Here is a 21946-nt window from a genome sequence, read left to right on the forward strand (position 1 = left end):
TTTCTTTCCTGGAATTAGCAGAGCAGAGCTGAACTCCTGGGTTTGCTTGAAGCACTGATTGCTGCTGCTCTGGAGCCATTTCAGAAAAAGTGCACCTGCTTTACCAGAAATGGAGCTGCTTTGATTTTGAGACATACTTGGGTTTCCCTATTTCATCTGGGTTTGAAGCATTTACTCACTTAAATCTGAAGCATCTAGCATGTTTTCCCTCTAAGCTGCTTATTTCTCTTGTAATTGATTTTCTTACCGAAATTAATAACAGCCTTTATATTATTTCCCTTAAAATTAGCCTACAACAGTGTCTCAGTTTTGGAGACAAATTTCAGGAGAAAACACCCTGGAACACCCAGAAACTTACCCTCCACTCACATACACTCACCCACACAGCAGCACAAAAAGAAACTCAAAAATGACAAACAAATATCAACAGCTATTAACAATACAGAGAAATTCCTCTGAAGCTGGACTCAGTTATTGTTTAGACGCCTGGATTTGAAATCATAGCACAATACAAGCAATAAATGCACATTACCATCTGCAGCAGTCAGATATCAGATCCTATTTAAACACAGAATAAAATGAAGTATAGTATCACAAGCTCAAGAAAAAATATACATGTATATAAATATATAAAATTAATTAAAAACAGCAGTCACTATATATGAGCACTTCCTAGCAAACCATTATATAACTATATTATATTATTGGATTGTAGTAAAGTTACAAAATAAAATATATTTAATCCTAAATCCCAATCAAGTTATCATAAGTCCCAGAACATTAAGGGTACCTCAATATTCTCTCCTTGACTCTTTTTCTTAATTAGAGTCCTTTTTCACTAAAATTCCAGAAAAGCACTCAAAATAATCATGATATTTTGAGATGCCACACAGGGGACAGGGAAATTCTGCAAATACTTCCTTGAGATGAAAAGCAAAATGTGTTTCTGTCAAAATTCTGTGTTTTCTCATGCAGTGTGGGTTTCCAAAGATGAGCTATACCCAGGGAGTATTAATGTGGAATTTGAAATGAAGAAACTCCAGTAACTGTGGACAGCTCCCAGGTGGCCTCTTGCCAAAATATCTTGATGAGTTTACGGAGTGCATCCAATTTGGATTTGTACTTTAGCCCTTGGAAAAGTCATTATGTATGTAAGGGAAAAACAATTCTCAACTTTAACAAGCAGGAACACACTTGCAAAAAACCCTGCTAAATTTGCCCATGTGTTTGTGTTCTCGGTGACTAATAGAGGGAAATGAGCTCATACAGGGAGAGAGATTGTGTCTGCCAGCCTTATCTCCAACATCAAGTGGGAACAATGTCTGCTCCTCTCTTCTCCTTTTCCAGGGTAACTCTTGAGAGAACTCTGATTCAGACCTTGATAAAGTCTGCTAAAACCAGTCCTTATGGATTGCTTGTTTTCCTAAACATCACTGATTACATGTGTTTGCCTGCTCCTGAGCATCTCTCTCAGCACTGCCACCCCAAATCCACTCCTGACATACTCTGTTCCCTGGACCAGTTCCTTTGTACCAGCACCTTTCTGCCCCCAGCTTTGGCAAAACGCCTCCTCAATCTTATGATGTCTGTCATCACCCAAGTGAAGAAAGACACCTCAACTTTAACATAAATGCACTTTCAAGTATGAGTTTTGCAGAAAAGGGTTTATGGATAATTTTAGTTCTCAATCCATTAGGAACTGTGTCTAGTGTCATTGAACATATGCCTTTCCTGCCTGTCTATTCTGTTTCTTTATTATTTTCTGCAAAATCTTTGACTCAGAGAATGTATCATGAAAAACTGAAAATCATTTTCCTCTGTGAAAACATTGCTGTAGTTTCAACCTTAGCTGCTCTCCTAGGTCAGTGGTTAATTTCCCCTCTTCAAGCAAGGTACTTTTAATAGTGCATCTCTGGTAATTTTCTATTCCACCCTGTTATGATCTATCCACATTTTGAGTCTTTCTCCAAAAGTTTTTTTGGCTGCTAATGGAATTATTCATTAGAAGAAAAACATTTTCCAAATAACTATCTAATAATGTGTGACCAAATCCATATTTATTCATACACATTGTTGACCTGATTTTTTTTCCCAATAGCTACACAATAAGGGAAAATGCTTTATCAAAAAAAAAAAGAAAAAAAAAGAAAAAAAAAAAGAATCCAGCTCATTTAAAAACTCAGCAATTATTTCACTGCATTCTCTTCAATGTTCATGCAAGAACAAATATTTGATAAAAGCATGGTAGCCTCAATAAAAAGTATGATTTTGATAGATGATGCACACTTTTCTACAATTTAGTCAGTAAAATCATAACAGCACTTGAAATAAGTTAGTTCTTCTGAAATACCAGAGCAGATAATAAGATACATGGAATAGCTGTGAACAAAATCTCAGTTGTTTCTAACCTGTTCTTTTTCACTAGTAATTTTTGTGGAAACCTATGTTGAATGAATTATATTGCCTATAACCTCTTGTTTTGGTGGGGATAAATAAATTAAAATGATATTTCAGAAATATCTGAAATTATATTCCAGAAATTTATCTTCAATTATATTCCAGAAATTTATCTTCTTATTTGCAACAGAGGCTTGATCCTGTCGTAATGGGATTCTAAAGCCAAGTAGAAATGAGTGGAATGGATGGGCCTGCTCCAGGTACACACCTGCTGGAGACTGTTGGTAAAGACTGACAAAAATGCACATATTAAAAAAAAAGCCTGAAAGAACAAGTAACTGGAAAATCAATTTGACATTCTATTTTCCCTCTTCTTATCACTAAAGAAAATATTTGCATCATTTTAGCTTAGCTATTTAGCTTTAGATATTTGGCTTGCTGTGGACTTTCAGGGTGAACAGTGGAAGAATGGCAAGTGGCAGGTATTAAAACTTCCAGAAACAGCATGTAAAGAGTTAAGGGAAATTCTAAGGTTCTGAACCCCTTGATTTTCTGTTCTGTAGACTACCTCACTTATTCCAGATTTGAAGAAAGCATGTTGCTGAAGCACAAAGCCAAATTAAGTCCCACCTTATGCAGGAAAGCAAACAGGGAAGTCTGAGTAGATCATAAATATGCAAAATTTGCAATAATTTGTTTGCTTTTGAGACATGCCCTGTATCAGGAGCCCATTTGATTGAATTGAAGACCTTGGGTATAGGGCTCAGTGGAAGTGTGTGCTGGTAAAGGAAATATTTTTCATTCCAGAATGACAGACTGTAAGTCAAGATGCCAGTCATTAGAGGATAACAGATGTCTTCAGTTTTCTGCTGGTTCTTTATTTTGAATTTACTGTATTCCAGAGATGGCCAGGAATACAAAAAGATAACACTTCTTTGTCATGATGAACAGTGCAGGTTTCCCTAGTGAGCAGTTAGAGAACAAGAATGGCCCAAGAAATAAGATTAGCAGAAGGGAAAAGGACACATCACGTTCTCAGCGGTACAAATCCAACAGCAGGAACCACTCTGCTTGCAAGCCTATTATCTGCCTTGCCAGGGGCAGCTGCAGTCTGAGTAAACAAAATGCTCTGGTAAAGTTAAAAGCAAAAGTTAAAAGACTAAAACAAACCAAAAACCAAAACCCAGGAACTTAATTGTACCAGTCTTAGACCATCTAATGAATATGGACTAAAATCAGAATACTGAAAACTAGGCTTAGATGGAGAAAGCAATGACAGACTGTAGTATTTTCCTTATCAGATTACTTCTCCTTAAAACCAGTAATTTCTACAAGGAATTATAACATGAAATACATGAGAATACACTGAAACAAGAGTACTGAAGCACAACTTTCACTCTCTCTTTAGCTTCCAGATCACAGAAGACATTTTGGATATATCAAGAAACTAATCCTGGCCAGTGTCTGTCAGGATTTTATATGAAAATGTTTCGTGTGTTAATTTTGTATTGTAAAAGCTAACTTCTCATTTTATACACAATTATACAGCAGACTAGGAATATTACCTGTAAAATTCTTCCAACTATATGTGGATGTGGTCAAGAAGAAAATCCTTATTAGGCAGTTAGCACAAAATTCTCTCCAACACCCAGGATGTCACAGGAAAATTAATGCTTCAAAAAGAATTTATCATTATGCTTGTAATTCATGGAGTAATGAACAAAAACCTGTTCTGTGCCTGGTTCCCAGCTGCCAGCATGCAAATGCCAGTCAATACCAGAGAAAGAGATTTCCTCTGAGATGCATCATTTCCATGACAAACTCGTACTGACTTAATTGCAAGGCTGTCAATTAGTGATATTGATAACAGTAGTAGGCTCTCTCAACTAATTTCTGAAGCATTTTAATACATTTAAGCATTAAATACGTTTTAAATTTACACATAACTTAAAAATCATTCCCAAAATGCTTTATAGGCCAACAAAAAGGGTCTAAGGAAAAAGTAAAATTAAACTTTCAAAAAATGTTCTACCTTCCAGATACTCTTATAAGAAAGATTATCCAACTAAGAACAGATTTTTAAATTTTAAAAAAACCTAACTTTAAAAAACAATCAAAAGTACATCTTGATGCTAATTTCATATAACACATAGGCAGCCAAGATTTGGTATGTAAGTCAAAATCTTTTGAATCTGAAAAGATCTTCTGAGTCTGAACCTTTTCAGCTGAAGACTTACTAAGTGAGAGATCAAAATTAACAAACTTGATCCTATGGGCTCATCGATTCCATCAAATTTGTTAAAACAGCCAAAAAATCTGGTTTTGCTACTCATCAGGCTTGCCCTTTCTCTGTGAATATAGCTCAGTCCAGCTCCCCAATACAGCCACTGCAAAAGCACTTTCAAATGCCCAAACACAAAAACTAAGGTGGCTTTGGCCCCCTGAGCTTCTAGCACAGTCAAGGATCTGAAACTCACATTGCAAATATTAAATGCCAGCTATCACATCGTACTTTAACTCAAAATATCTTCCTTCTAGCTGGGTTAAAATTGATGATGCCTTTTGTTTGATCTAGGAAAGAACCCCACTTGGATCCAAAATCTACTTATCTGATGAAATTGGAATAAAAATTCTGTGTCATTGACAAACCAGATGCATCCGAGTTGATGTTTTATGTCAATAAAAATTTACAACACAAATTATGGCACAAGTTTCGGTAGTTTTGAGGCTGGAGTACTCACTGATATTAACTCCAAGTCATTACAATGCCTGTGGGCAAAGGACGGGAAACAACATTCTCTGCCATGCTGCGTTTGCTCCATCAGCTGCATCATATTTGAATAATTTCTTATATGTGATAAATCACACTAAATAACCTCCAGTGAGCTATTCTGTCTCCTGTGGAGAGCAGGTATCCTGGTCCCCCTGTATTTATCATTTCTCATGGCAGATTTTGCTTCTTTGATAGAAACAGCTGTTAGAAAATTTTATTGATGAGTTTCTGTTTACTGTTGTGATCATACCTCAAGGAAAACAATCACATTTTCAGCAAACTAAGCATTGTAGACAATAAAATATATATATATTTGTGTAAATGTTTGCATCATCCGCTCTATTACTAGAGCAGCTACTGATGAAATTTTTTTAATTTTCAGGTCATTAGAAAACGTTTTTTTCTCCACGCATATTCTCAGGGAACTGTTCCAAATGACTGTTTTATGCAGATTTCAGGAAGAAATTGCATCCAAGTAAAAGCTACAAGACATGAAAATTACAAATAATTCTTCCATCACAAACTCCAAAAGCTACTCCAGTCAGTACTGGAATAGGAATTCTATTTTTCTCTGACTTTTTATTTCCATCCCTACAGACACTAGCAACAATTGCTACATAATCAAAATCAAAAGTTCTGTCATGCTGAAATCTTTGAGTCTTAAGTATATGTAATTATATCAGAATATATGAAATATTTATTTGCTGTCAAGCTGCTGAACAAAATCATAATATTAAAACCTTCTGCAGAGCACTGGAAAAACAGTACTTAATTCACTGAAGCTTAATTATTTTTTGTCAAAATGGTTTAACTGAATCAGGGATGACTAAAATCCCACAAGAATTGCTAAATACTCTGTATCTTTACTAAAGTCAGAGGCTGCAATATTAAACCACACAACTATTTTCAACTTGATTTTCTTGCTGCTGTTCACTGTTTTGTACCACTTAATGGAACCCCTGGGCTTCATGACATCACTAAGAAATGCTGTTATCATAAGTTTATTTCTGCTTAGGTATTGACTCAGGATCAGCAGAATAATTTAGAATTCAGATCTGAATATAGATTAGAATAGGCCCAGCTGTGAGCCAGGGAAATTTTTGCCAGGTTTATATTATTTCTATAAAGAGGAACATTTACTGGAAATAACTAGAAAAATGGTCAGTAAAGTTGACAAATTAAAAAAAAATGGGGGTGACTGAATGGTGAACAGGACCACAATCTATAAAATATCCATAGTAGATAAATTCAGGAAGCAGATGAATTTAAGAGAGAGATGTTCTGCTAGGAGGCCTAGGGCAACAAGCTTCCAGTAGCAGAATTATCAACAGGGCAAATTGTGCTAACAAGTGTGTTAGACTGTAAAAATACATTCTCTTCTTGCCCCCAAACCTACAAATACAATCTCCTGAAAAGAAAAGGATATCAATGCTTAAAATGGAGCTATAATGCAAAACTTAAATGTGTCCCATAAAAGATTCCAAATTTTAAATTTCCTGACTCGTAATCTCTCTGATAACATATTTCACCAGATTCTAATACTATGGTTCATACTAACAGAGTTGATTTAAGCAAGCAGAAAATCTCACCATGGCATTAATTATGGAAAATCTCTCTACTGAAGAGCATGCAAACCAATATATCTACAGATATATTTAATTCATTAATTTAATATATTAATTAAACAGATGGGTGTTTAAAGTGTAATATTTTCAATAAATGTACAGAAAACTATATCAGAATATTTTGACAACAGAACTACTAGTAGTTCATCACAACTAGAAGTGACAAAAGGATGTGATTAATTTTTCTTTTCCTGAAGCCAAATTTGGCTGCTGGTTCCACCCACTCCTTGTATTCCCTGGAGTTTCAGAGAATCCAAACTCCTTCAGAAAAACCCAAACCAAATAGCCATAATAACTGTTCCTACAAGTGCCATCCAAGAGGAAATTCTGCCCCAATGTTCTTATAGTTAATTATTAAAACCTTAATTTCCTTTTTATCTATTATTAGTATTTTATTTTAATTATATTTTTAAATACCCAGTTTTACAACAGCAAAAGAAGTTTGCCCTTGAATTCAAACATGCTTTTTTTCAAAGAAAAGAGAATAAATTGAATACTTTTATTTCACAAGAAAAGCTGGGCTTTTTGTTAAATTTGTTTGTTTAAAGTTGCTGTGGTTAAAAGGAAAGAGGGATTTTAATTATATCCCAGGCCCTGTTGAGCAAATGAAAATACATTATGCACTAAAGTTTTCTTAGCCTTTCCTCGCACTGCTAATTGCTTTTGCTGCTTGCAAATCTGCTCTATCAAGACTTGTCAGTGAAATGCAGCCTGTGGATCCCTGTGCTGCAGCTGACAGGCAGCCACTCTTAGCCAGAGCCATGCAGGATTCTCCCAGCCACATTATTAATATGCAAATGTAGAGAGTCCAGTTCACCACCATCATCTGTTTGCTTTGATTGGCTCTTACGTTCAAAATTTTCAAAATCTGTCCAGCAACAAAGACATATCTCAGTTTCTCATTTCTTATTAAATGAGCAATAAACTTCAAGGTCAAACCCAGAGTGGTGTAATTACCTCATTAACTGCAAGTACTCTCAAGTTATCATTTCAATAATATTAAGGAGAAGAAAGGCTGTGACCCATAAGAGTGAGTGGCTCTGGTTCACATTTTGGCTTTAGCTAAATAAATAACACAGACTGAAAGCTCTAAATGCTTCATCTCAGTCACAAACCAGCAGTTTATTTCTAACAATAAATCTATTCTGTGGCTTGATCAGACTGCATTCAAGTTATCCATAAAAGCTGATTGACTTGAATGATTTGGGAAAAATTTCCTCAAATAATATTCACTGTAGAGACTTGACACTCTCTTATATGGTATTTAATCCTCATGATGCAGCAGCACAGCTCACCATTGATATGTACTAATGACTGTTTCATTCAGCGCAATTTTTCTGAAGTTAGGCTTTTTAAAAAAAATTAATAACACCTTGATTTTTCATCCCTCTATTATGATTCTGGTCCTGCAGGCAGCACAGCCATTCGTGAGCTGATCCCTTCAGAGCACCTTGGCTCTCTCAGGGCCCAAACCAGCACCACAGGGAAAGTCTGAGGCTCTCCCAGCTGCCATGATACTCAGGAGAAGGTTGCAAACATTTCAGTTACTGTAAACATGATAAAAATGATACAAATCAGTCACTTCAGCATGCACAGAACAAACCACAGCCCCCAGTGACCCCTCTCCACGGTCCTCTAAGGGCCCTGCACTGCAGCATCCTCTTTTTGGGCTGTGCTGGGCACTCCTGGCACAGGGCGTCACCAAGGGGCTGCCCAGAGTCCCCTGGCCCCTCACACGTGTTTGTGCTCGAGGTGGAGCATGGAGAGAAAGGCTCCAGCACCAGGAACAGGTCCTATGAGACATGTTCTTAGACTGCTCAGGTACTGCTACGTGCTAATTTAGCCAGACAAATACACTTTGACTCAACAGTGTTTAGTGCAGCAAAGGACTCCTGTTAGTGCATGAATGCAATATTTCAAATGAGATGACAGAGCATACACTTTCCCCATTTAGTGTAGTTATTCCCTCCTTTTTTCACAAATCACTGTGCATTATTTTAATTTTTGTATTCATGATAACCTCAGTTATCAAAACATCTGAAATAATTACACCATTCAAATAACAGAAAAGTGGAAATCTCTGCTTTTCTAACTATTTGCATATTGTAAAACATGCATTTATTGCTGTGCTTATCTCTTTTGATGACATATGGGAAAAGCCAATAACAACACTGTAACATCTGAAATCATTTGAGCCCGGCACTTTAATTTGATTTTAACATCTACAAATCTTGAACAGTTAACATTAAAGACACATAAATCCCATAAAACCTCATTTAGATGTGAAGCTACTGAGTTCACAAAACCCATTATGAACCTTAATAGTGATGTACTGTTCAGTTATATCAGACTGACTAATCCAGGCTGGGGTGTGTTTTCATCATGTGGCTTGCTGGGTTTAAATAAACCATGTTAGAGATGTTCTCATGTGCACAGCTCTGCTCATAAAACCCCAGGCTGCAATAGAAAATAGTTCCTATAAAGATTGTAAAGAGCAATTTATCAACTCAGAGTACTGAACTATTAGTCTCTATTGCTGTCTGGGATTTATTTCATAATTAAGAAGAGCTTATACATTGGCTTTATGATGATCAGAGAGTAAAATACTGGAAGGTCATCCAAACAGAAATGTAATCAACAATTGCATCTAAAATCCAGAGAAAACCTCCGGGTTCTACAATAAAAAGGAAATGCATACCTAAGCAATTACCTATGGAAAATCATGGAAGCAAATGTTTCTTACTACAGCAGACTTGCAAAAGGAAGAAATGCCTCTAGTCCTCTGTATGCCCCACTGCAGACTGGGGTCAGGTTTTCCCCTACAATATTTTTAGGGACAGTTCAGTGCCAAGAGACAGGAACACAAGCTGGCCACTATCTTGCTCAGCCTTCTAACAGTTCATTTTACTCCATTGCATTAAATTAGTTAACGCCTTCTCCAAATACAAGCAAGAAAATATGAAGCAATCAAAGAGAAGTCTCACAGGCAATGTTTTGCATAATTCTGATGCTCCTCACGTAAGTCCTTGTGAAAAAGGCACTGTGACACTGTCTGACCCCTTGCCTGTCCCAGGAAACCACGTTCTGCTCCCTGTGCAGAGGAAAGGCATCACAGCTGCTGCAACAAGAGAGCCAGTCTAAGCCTTGTGACTGCAAATAAGCACGATTTGCTCCTTATTGACTGCTTCATAAAATTCAGTGATTGCTCTGTATATGTCAATTACTGTAAATTAATGGCGTTCTACAGCGTGTTGCTACTCTTCACTTCCCACGTCTTTCATCTGGGGATTCTTAACAATCCCAAATAATAATTAAACATTTATCTGTGGAATAGTAGTTTCTATGGGAGTCAGTCACAGTCCAGCCTCTGAAGAGGCAGAGGCAATCACGAGGCATTACTCACTAGGCAATTGTCATAATGTGGCAAACCACAGCAAACTGATATTTCAAATGGGTCTATTTCCCCTACTTGAGACAGAACTATGATGTCTTTAACAGACATACATAAACTCCCCAATGGAACCATGGAATCTGAAGAAATGAAGCCAATTCAGGCTAATTAGACATATAGAATAAAGTAACCTACAATTAATTTCACATTCCTTCAGTTTTGCATTGCTCTTTCAATGATCTATTAAAATGCTCTCTCTTCTCATGGACAGTCTGCCTTGTCAATACTTTCCAGTACTTCAATACCTTTTCACTCTTAACTTTCAATTTCAACATATCCTCCAACTTTCTATTTCAACATATTATCTTCCCATCTTTCTAAAATTATACCCCAGGCTACATTCTTTTTGTCCAAACAACATTACAGATATTTCTTTTAATTCAAGCCTGAACAGTCAAATGTAAAAGGAAGTTTTAATAATCAAAGATTAAGCTTGAGATGGTAATTTCACAAAATAGAATTTCCTACATTGATTCTGAGTTAGAATTTTTTGCTTACATGGACATTCTGGACATAAGATGTACAGAGATATCTGCAAATGATGAGAGTGGTGACAGCCCACCTCAAATAGTCAGGAATTGTGTTTGCTTTAGTATTAAAATACCTAATTGTTCAAGTATGGAAGTTTGTAACTTATAGATGCTAGAAGATATGTTCATCATTATCATCCATTAATAACTCAATTTGATTTTTGTTCATAAACAACTGGACAAAGACAATATTATAGTGCTGAGCATTCATTCATCCTGAAGCTCAGTGCAGTCCTCAACTCCTACACTCACATTACAAATAGGTAGTTACTAATAAAGGCTCAGATGTTCCCTAATGGAAGCTTACCCAGAAGCCAGGAGTGACCTCAGCACAGGCCATGGCCATTCCAGTGGCTTGGGCAGCACAAGCAGAAGCCAATGGATCCACCACCAGGTCTCCTTCCCCCTCCTCAGCAGGCACTGGGGGTAGGCAACATCCCAGACTTGTCCTGGACTAATGGCAGTGTCAGAGATCAAGTGTTCTGAAGATGACCAAAGAGCAAAGGAAGGAAGAATTCAGTACCAGCAAGATGATTTGGGCTGAGTAAGCAGAGTGATATTTTTATTTTCCTGTAAAATTTCTGTGTTTCAATATGTCACTCAGTAAAGTAGTGAAGTACCAACACTTTCCACATAATTTATATAAAGTTGTGTTCTTACCCTAGCACAGCTCCTACTGATCCACTGCCAGATGAAAGATAAGCACTGACACTATAGCACAAAATAACACAGAATGTTATTTTCAACACCAGAAGCAGCATAGTGATCTACAAATATGAATTGATTTAAAAACATGAACTGATTTGGGGGAAAAAAAAGAAAAAACAAAATTATGACTACAGTCAGTACCAAGTGGAAGTGAACTTCCTTTTTACAGGAAAACCAGAAGTTAATTTTTCCTTTCTCATGGTGGCCAATGATTCAAGAGAAAACTAAATTTATAACCATCACAGAACCTCTGCAATGGCCTTCAGAACAACCTCCAATCCCAAAGTGCATTAATGTTAACATGGTAAACTACCTTCTGTGTTCAACAAATTGATATTTGTCATTGAAAATTAAGAGTAATTATTTTAAAAGCAAAGTTTCAGCTGGTCTTGTTGTAAGGAACTTCTAAAACATAAGAAATATAAAATGAAAATCCAAGAATATAAACTGCAAACAAATATATAGGTGCAATTTTAATATGTGGGACATTTTCATTTCTGTCAGACTGTTCAGCACTCACAGGGATTATTTCCTTAAATCACTGAAGGGACTGCAGTTTTCCTTCCTTGCATGGAGCCCTGGTGGAGAATCCTTGTCACTACTTACCGTACCACAAATACACATTTTAACTGGGCTTTGTTTTCCTCCTTGGCATAGTTATGATCAGCAGCTGCTGTAGGGAGCAGCTGATTAGGGATCCTCTATCAAAGGCTGACAGGACTGATAACAGAAATTAGAAATCAGACCTGCAGGAGGGCTCAACACCCAACGCTTTACTCAGAACACCATAAAGGCAGTTTTATTAGGAGAAAATACAAACTTAGTAAGAAGTAATTTTAATTATAATTAGGCAATAAGAAATGCCAACAAACCCAAGGAACTCTTGTCAGATGACCTCACACAGAAGGAAATGGGGCATACCTGGGTCGAGCTATTTGAATTTCCTTTTACCTGATCTCAAACACAGCCTAACGAGAGACTGTCAGGTGCCCTTTCCCACTTTGATCAAAGCAAGCCACCAGCAAAGCCCTTCCCTGGGAGCCAGCAGCCCAGAGCAGTGTGGGGGATTGTCCCTGCTGGAATGTGGCTGTCCTGCTGCCCAGCCTCCTTCCTGCACCTCCTGGCCAGTGTTTGCTCTCATTCAGGGGCTCCCAAACCAACAGTTGTGACCTCAAGGGAGATCTCAGCAGTTAAAATAGGGTCATACCCCAAATAATGCCATAGTTCACGTTCAGGAGTGTAGAACTGCTGTAGTTCTGTGGAGTTCTACACATTCAGGAGTGTAGAACTGTGTAGTTCACATTCAGGAGAATAGAACTGCTGCTCCACTTCTTTTTATTGAGGATTGAACTCACATTCAGGGACCAGGACATCACAGCATTTCGTCAGGCTCATTAGCAATGGACTGTTTCCATCAATAAACTTACAAGAAATTCCTTCCCCAATAGATCATTTGCTAAAGCAAACCATCAGAGGACCTCAGAGGATTTGTTCTGAAGATTATTTAATTTGCAAGAGGAAAAACTAAAAAACTATTGACATTATTGTTGGATATATATACCTTATGCTTTCAAAATGAAGCCATTCAAATAATAATTTTTGTTTACATTTATGTCTCTAATGCTTACCAAAAATTTAATTAAGATCACATCTTACACACTTATGATTTTGAAGCTTAAGTTTTCCTCAACTTGGAAATGAAAATGTAGGGGGAAAAAATGAGAATTTGAAATAGTGATGTAATTCAAGTTGGGTTTTTTAATCAATTGTGCTGGTAAAGAAAGGCATCAATTATTGGTATACCTCTTTTTCTTACCTACATTAACTCTTCTCCTCTAAGACAGCCAACATAAAACCTTGGTGAATCCTTTCAGCAAAAATCCTGCTCACTGTCTGTTAGAAAGTGCGTATCTGCAGTGGAAACAACCTGGGTCTGCACTTTGCTGCACATCTGCCTCTTCCTTCTCTCTTTGCTCTCTTGTTCTGATTCTGCATTACCAAGCCACCTACTCCACTTAAACTCTGAAGTGTTCTCATTAATTCCACAGCATTAAATGTATACATGACATTCATGCATCCAAATGCGTACGCTTGCAAATACAATGAAGTGACTTCCTGGGGACTGAGGATGTGTACAGATCTGGGCCCATTTTTTCAGCAGTTATTACTCATTCTCCTTCAGGCAGAGGTGCTTAACCCTTTCATAGCATAAAACAACTTCCATTGTTTAGAAAATGACTCTCAGCTGCAGAGGGCGTAGCATTGATTTTGGGACTGCAGTTCTCTTCTGATGGTTAATCCTATTCACAATGGTGCCTCAGGAGTATCAGACATGCAAATGAGAATTTCCCAAATTGTGCCCAAAGGGCCTCGTGCCTTTTCCCCCGAGGTCATGACAAAACCACCACTGGCTTCAGAGATTCAGGATGAAGCTTTTCATTTAGGGTTCAATTAACTTAAGCTCTCTAAAGGAAAGACATCAGAAAAATGTCAGCCTCTCAGTCACTGAAGGAAACCAGTGCAGCAATTACTCATTACTGCCTTAATGGATACATATTAAGCAATCAGATATGTTTAATCCTGGACTGCTGAGAACTGATGAGGAAAAGAGAGTCCCTGCAGAAACATCCATAGCCCAGGCTGACAGACAGTGATGAAAAGCCCGCTGCAAAGCAACAGGGCATGAACAGCTGAAGACACTTGCAACTCCTGTTTATAGCTATTTTGAAAACATTTTTCTTCCTGGTGCTGAAGAGTCTCAAGAGTCTTTTTTCCCTTGATTATGAAAAGAATTTGTTCACAGCTATGAATATTTGCTCACAGAGAAATAAATGGATGCCATGCTCAAAAAATAAGAACTAAAGATGGGCTTTTAAAATATCAATTTGTGCTGCTCAGTGTACAGCAGATATGACACAAACCCAGTCATATGAAAGAAACATTTCTGAGACCAACCACCTGGTGACCTGCTCTTGGAACCGTGAACCCCAAGCTGAAGCCTGGTGTGTCTTTGAAAAGAGACTCTACTCCTGTCTCTCCTGCTGTAGCTCTCTGTGGTTCGTAAGCATTTTTTCTGAATCTCAGTACTGTCAAATTTTCAGAATGACTGTAAATAATTCTTGATCAATCTCGACCCTTGTCTCTTAATTTTTCTTTCCCCACCAGAATGATGCTAGCAGTTAATAGCTCATTCCAGTTTTCAAAGATGCAAATGCAAGTGCACAGAGAAAGATAGAGCTCTGAAATCTGAAATGAGAAGGAGATTTCACCAGAGATTTCTCAGTTCTGAAGAACTGGCATTTTGACCTTCATAATCCAGCAAAAGTCACCACCATGCCTGTGGACTTCATTATTGAATAATCTGAGCCTTGAATGGGGATTCATTTCTGCATTTGAAAGAGAAAATAATCTGATGTGATTAAGAGTGATTTGGTTTTGAGATACAATGGTGCAGGATTTTTTAAAAGTTATTTCAGTTCTATTAAGTAAAGAGCTCCTGAATTCTAGCAAGAATGAGAGGTGTAAAAATACCAACTGAATGGGAAAAAGGTAGATTGTCAGAGCCTTTTTCAGGAAGCATATTTGTTTACTGCTACAAAGGAAAATCTTTGTTGTGGATGTTAGCAGCAATAAACTATGACGAGATTAATGAAAATATTCAAGTCCCTATTCCCAAACATGCCTGGCAGAAACATGTTCTGTCTTTCCCAGTGATGCTGCATCTATCAGCTCTCACAACAATTTGTCTTCGTGGATTTCATTTGTTATGCTCCTCAAGGACAGAGCCAGCCTGTTCCAAAAAAGTCCAACATTTATTCCAGAAAACTTTTATTTATTTTTATTCTGTTTCCTCTGTGCTGGTATGACTGATCTTCCAAAGATTTTCCACGAGACCAAGTTACACAAATTATTATTCAAATCATAACAAATGTAAGAAGTGGGCCTGAATTTTAAACATCATTGGGTCTTACAGACATCATTTAAAAACTGGAAAGATTAAAGAAATGAACAGAAACTTGCTATGTATTTTCTGAGGACTGCTTCATTACTTATTTTTGCATTTTACATGCTTATTTTGCCCTTTTCTGATTTATCAGTGCAGTTCTCCTAAGAGAGAAATGCTACATGGCCTGTTGCAGTTTTGCTTTAATGACCAAACTTTATAAGGCTTTATTCCAGTAACAAGAATCTCTGGAAGAATCACCAAGGGTAAAGTAAACACCAAGAATTGCACATATGAAAAATCAAAACAGCAGAAAGATACAGCACCTGAGGAAAGAAATATGCTTATTTCTGCCTACTTTCTTAGTTTTGGAGGGTCCTGGAGATCTTTAAATCAATTTTCCCATCTTTCTTCTGCTTTAGTCAATTTGTATTTGTCCTTCACACCACAGCTCCACTACCCCAAAGTTTTCCAGCTGACACTGAAACACAGTAAATCTCTTTTACCAGCACAGCTCTCTGAATTCAAATACATACATTGTGCAGATGACAAAAGGGGCATAAAGGGATACATCCTACCACAGAACTATTGAACATTACAGGTTTCTCCTTATTTAGGCATTATGTGCATAATGGGATTGACTGATGAAGATGGAAAGCAGAGACTTCATTTGCATATAATTTGTTTTTCTTTCCAGGCTGGTACAAATTTAATCACATCAATTCTTGGAAAGTATTTTTCATGCTCAAATGTGCTGAGAAATTAAGGGCTAGGAAAATCATACAGCACAAACTTTACAAGGCAAGTAGTTATCCTCCCAAATTAAACCTGGGTTGTTTGCTTGAGGGAAAGAAGTAGCATTTCAGCTGAAGCCTTTATTTGAAACATAAATTAAACAAATAAATTCACAAAACCTTTCCAGGTTAACACTGAAGAAAAAGCTTAATCCTTAGCCACTTATAAAGCCACTATTTGTTTTTACCTTACATGCTGCTAAGGCTACAGATAAAGTATAGAATTTTGTAAGTCAACATGAGAGATGGTTTCTGCTTTTAAAAACAACAAGCAAGATAAATAAAATCCACATTGATAGAAATATGCTGAGTAATTTATGCTACTTTTTCTAGGTGTCCATCTCAAACCATACCTTTATTCTATTCCAAAGGAAACCATGGTCACACCACATAGATGATCTGCCCAATGTGTAGATAAGATTATATACAACTAAACACTTAACTTTCACCCTATACTATTACCCTGAAACATAAAATTTATTGAAGTTTTGTCTCTACTGCATAATATTCTTTAAAAAATCAAAAGCATCTTCTTCCCAGCAAAGTGTTCCTCTTATATGGCATCAGTGTACTGCCTGGATGAGCATAAAAATCAAAATGGAGAGGCAAAAAAAGGAAAAGGTTTTATTTTTAAGTATTCTTAGTCCTCTGTTCAATTATCTCATATTGCAACATGGACTGCAATTTGAGAAATAGATATCCTCCTGCAAAATTACTGAACTTGTTTTTTTATGTATCTAACATTAAGCCTATTTTGAACACCTTCAGTGATTTTAGTTAAGTCTGCATTACCCCATTTATAGGATAAGACAATTTTATGAATTAGTTTGTAAGAAATGGAAAAACTGCTGTTCAAGCACCTGATAAAGGCCACTCGGATCTAAACTCTCCTTTCTGAAGTAAATAAAACTCAATGCCCCTGCTTTTTAATTCCCTAGATCAATGAAGTATTTCTTTTTAGCCAGAAAAAAAAATGGTTATTGAGATAACTAAGTGTAAAAATACACCAGCATTGAGATTATATTACTGACAAGAAATTCTTCCATGGTGGCTGAGTTAAAAGTGCTTCAGAATTGTGTCCTTGAGACACTGGGTTGCATTAATAAGGCTGCTGAACAAAGCATTAGGCTGAGCAAAAAAGTTCCTTTGGCTCTGCTGCACTCACAAAACCTTGTGTGTAGCAATAAGCCCACCCTGGGGCTCCCTGGAACAAGACAGACATTGAAATGCTGCAGGAAACCCATGGCAAGGCCACAAGGCAGAGGGCTGAGAGTAGCGGCAGCAGGCAGAAACTGGATTTCTGCAGCCTCTGAAATGGCTGTGTTTGGAGATCCTTAAAGACTCACTTAAAGGTGAGGGGCTGAGAAATCTGCCAAGTTTGAAGTGTGCCCTGTGTTCAGCAGGGTTAGAAGAGATGATGAATAAATCATTGTGCAGTGATTCATCCTCTTTTAAAATAGTTACTTAGGAAGTTACCTAAATCACACTGACTTAGAAGCCAGGCAGAACTCTAAGTTTCTACTATTTAAAAGGCAGTTCACTACCACATAAAAAATTCATCACTTGACTGAGGGAGTAGCCTGGATTTTGCACCTTTGTAGGCAGACTTTTATTATCAACAAGCTTCTTGCCTACCTTCACCCAGCACAGAATCCTGCATCAGGCAATGGCCACTTGAATGTCGGGGTAATCACTGGGGAGTGGAAGGATTTCAGCTAATCCTAATTCAGCACGTCTCATTTCTAATTAGAGCATTGCTCTTAAATAATATTTTAGACCAAAATCCTAAATGCCAGTTGACTGTCAGTAACAATGTCCCTTTGAAACTGTAATTTTTTATGAATCTTTCTATAGCTTCTTATTTACCATCATTTTTATGGATTTTCTATAGCTTCTTATTTACTAACACTAAGCCTGTCAAAATGGTATTTGCCACTACATGAGCCTAACAGGAATTAGTTTATTTATTGTGAATGTGATCCAGTTGAAAACCCAGTCATATCTGTTTATCAAGACCTAATCCAACACACTTAAATAAAGCCTCCTGGGGGTGCAGCATCGTAACCAAACTGATTGCCTTGCTTTAATGAGAAAAGTTTAGCTGACTCCTGCTCTCCCCAGTGAGGGATTGCCATAACAAGATCCCATCCTTCAGTACAAAAGACTGAAAAGAAATTCATCACTTCTTCCTTTGTTCACCCTGGGGAAAATTACTATGAAAGACAGCCAGCTCTCAGAGATGCTGTTGGAAAGAATTGTCTAAAAACTTTAACAAAACTTGGGCTAAAGAACCACTGTGACAACTGACATATTTATCATGCACTCCTGCTTCCAAATTTAACCTCCAAGCCTCGGGGACACGAGGTGTCATACCAAACAATCCATGTCATTTACGTGAGCTAAAGGAACATGCTCCTAAGTGAAGGCAGGAATCTGTTCATAGGCTAATTAAAGTCTTATTAGTTGAACTGATGATTGTTATTAGTCACACAACTTGTTTCCAGCAAAGACAGTTAAGCTTGACTTTTACAAACTTTCTAATATATATCTCTTTTTCACTGATATTTCTCTGCTCACTCTAGGTTTCTACAATCCTCTTTGCTTTCCTTTCTGTACTCTCCTAAGTTCACATCTTGTGGGGATGGCTTACTGCAAGGAGAATGAGGAACAACCATTTATCAGCATCCCATGTCCTTTGTCAGGAGAATGATGTTCATCATCTATTCCACCTTGCTCCTGGGTCTACATGGGGTCAGTTTTAGCATTATTTTTAACACAGCACCTACTGCCTCCCTTGCCATGGGTTCACAATTCCATGTTATGTGTGAATTTTCTGTATAGAGTTCTGTATTTTAATGTTGTCTCTGCTGTCTCTAAAACTGATTTTAACATCTCACAAGGTCACACTAATTTAATGACCATTGATAAGTTATTTGTACCTCTAATACCTGCAGTATCATGCTGTGTTTGTACTTTCAAGACCTATGCTTTCATTCTGTATTTGTGCATTTCAGTAACCTCTGCTTCGTCCTTCAAGCTGTGGGATTGTAATAAGTAAGGTTGTATTAGTACAGGCTAATCATACATATATCTTTGCTCAAGGGCAGTAATAATTCAGTCTTCAAAGTATGATATATTTGAATACAGACATGTAGAAACGCAGCACTCTGGTAACAACTTCCTGCACCAGTTGCTGCCAGCTGCTGCAATATCTCCAGTATAATATTGAAATTGTCTGACAATAACATACCCACTGCTGACAAAGAGCACTAATTAAGTTCTCTGCAAGGTGAGGATTTTCTAATTGTAATGCACATTTTTGTGCTCCATTAATATGAATTCATTGAATCAGGGGACTCTCTCCTTGAACAAGTGCCAAAAACACCAACAAGCACTACTCCAGAGAGATTCTTTCTAAAACTCAATACATTGAGGGATTCAGATGTGAATAGTGTGCAGAAAAATATTGAGATACAAGCCACTTTAAACAAATAAAACATTCATAGAACAATTTGAGTTTAGATTAAGTCTGTACCTCTTTGCAGATACATCACCTGAGCCACAGCCAAAGGACACTACTGTATATATAAAATAGTGACAGAGCAGCTGGAGGGTTGGCTATAAAACACCCCTTTGGGATTGTCTGGTTATGGCCAAGTGTCAGAACACATTTGGCATTGTTGGCTGGAGGAGATGCTGCCAAAAAGGCCATGGGACTTTTAGGTGCAAGACCCTGAGGAGGAAGGAGGGCAAATAGCAAGATCACCACCCAGGCTTCTAGATCTGCTGGTGTAGTCCCTTCTCAAAGCATGGTCATCTTCAAAGCTGATAAGAGGCTAAGCTGCTGGTGGTGAAAATGCTCAGATTCATTACCACAGCCTTTTCCTGATACTTTCAGAAAATTAGATTTATTTTGTCTTGGCACTGAGCAGGTAGTATGCGTATGGGGCAGATTAAAATGCCTCAGCTGACAACCTGTAATTTGTCTGAGAACATATGAGTATACCAGAAGTTTCATCTCTGCTCCAGAAAAGTTCCATCAATCTCTGGCAGGAGCAAAGCTGCAAATTGAACAAATATTTGCCAGAGTTCAATCACAATGGACAGAAGTGACATTTGGCAAATTGAAGTTTATCTGCTATGTAACTTCCAAAAAAAGGCTAGCAACAAATAATGTCAAGAAAATATTAAACATAAGGACAGTTTGCTTTAAATTTTTTGCCTTAGATTCCAAACAAAACTCAGAAGGCCTTTTTGGATCCCAAGCAATCAGCAACTGATTGCTGAGATCAGCAGCAACAACTCTGTGATTGAGTTCAGCAAGTGCATTACATGTAGAGGCACAAAGAAGGAGCTGCAGGACTGTGCTGAAGGATAACAGTGGATGAAAACCTGGCATGAAGGAATTAACCTCAAAGAGGAACCTATACAGAGAGAAGAAACATAGTAGGATGACAAACCAGAAAGATTAATTTGTATTTATCATTTGCAGAATCTAAAACCTGATTATCAGAGATGTGGTTACAGGTTAAAAAGAAAGTAAACCATGACTTACACAGAAATATTTAGCAGTGCAGGTAAAAACTAATATTTAATTTTGAAAGGCTGTGAACAATAGGGCAGGTTCTGAATGCAGATGGTATCTTTACAATGTAGATATGTAAATACAGGCAGATTGCAGGAAACAAAGTGAGGAGTGAAGGAGTAGCAAAGTAACATTGTGGATGATGGGAGATGGCAGGAGAATGCAACAAATAGTTCGAGTTTTATTGTATTCAAATTCTCCTGCCTTAGAAAATATATCAGTAAACCACAAAAGGTTTATTGTTAGAGTCAAAAATGAGAAAACAAGACTAGAAAGGGTATTAGGGTTTTTTTTTTAAATAGATCTCATAAAAACAATCCAGAAAAGGGATCAGAAGACAAGAATAAAAATAGTAACGTGAAAGGAAGACCATGACCAAAGTTGACATAATTCTATTCAGCATTCCTATAAACTTTCTTGAAGAATGGGAGCCTGGGAGAGAACTGAGTATTGCTGAGAAACAGTACAAGACTCAGTCACAGCAGATAAGCAGCCAACAACAAGGGAACAGGGCAGAAAATATGTAGGAAACAATAATACAAAGGGAAATGAACCACTTTGGCAGTGAATTAAGAGGTGGCCTGACACAGAAATTACTTAAGAAATGCTCAACAAACCAATCACAAAAAGCTTATTTGTCAGAAAAAATGTGCTAATGCAAACAACATTCACTTTGAACTGAAAGGGACTTGTATAGAGCAGCAAGGCTGTAAACATTGACACAGATATTATCCATGTTTGAGGTAATGTACCACCCAATGTAACTTCTAGGTGACAGAATTCTCTAGGAGTACAGAATTAAGTAGGCTCTGCCGTTCTTAACTGTTAATTTGTATATATTTTGTAAAGTAACAATTCCAGGCTAAACATGAGGTTTGCTACAGGATTTTTTTTTTTTTTTGACAATTCAACTTTTTGCATAGGCAAGAAGTCAGAGAAAGCAAAATGGAGGAAAACACTATTTCATGTCCTATCCCACAGCTCTGTTGTGTGAAGTTTTCTGCATGGAATTTGTAAGAGACATTTGTCACAATTAAAATCCTTAGAGATTAAAAATGAGGAGAGTTGTCAGTATTTTATGTTTTTGATAACACCTACCTAGTTTCTTCAAGGCTATTTCAAAATGAGCTGTTCCCTTCA

The sequence above is a fragment of the Taeniopygia guttata genome, chromosome 8 (genome assembly GCF_048771995.1).
Source record: "Taeniopygia guttata chromosome 8, bTaeGut7.mat, whole genome shotgun sequence".
Taxonomy (NCBI): Eukaryota; Metazoa; Chordata; class Aves; order Passeriformes; family Estrildidae; genus Taeniopygia; species Taeniopygia guttata.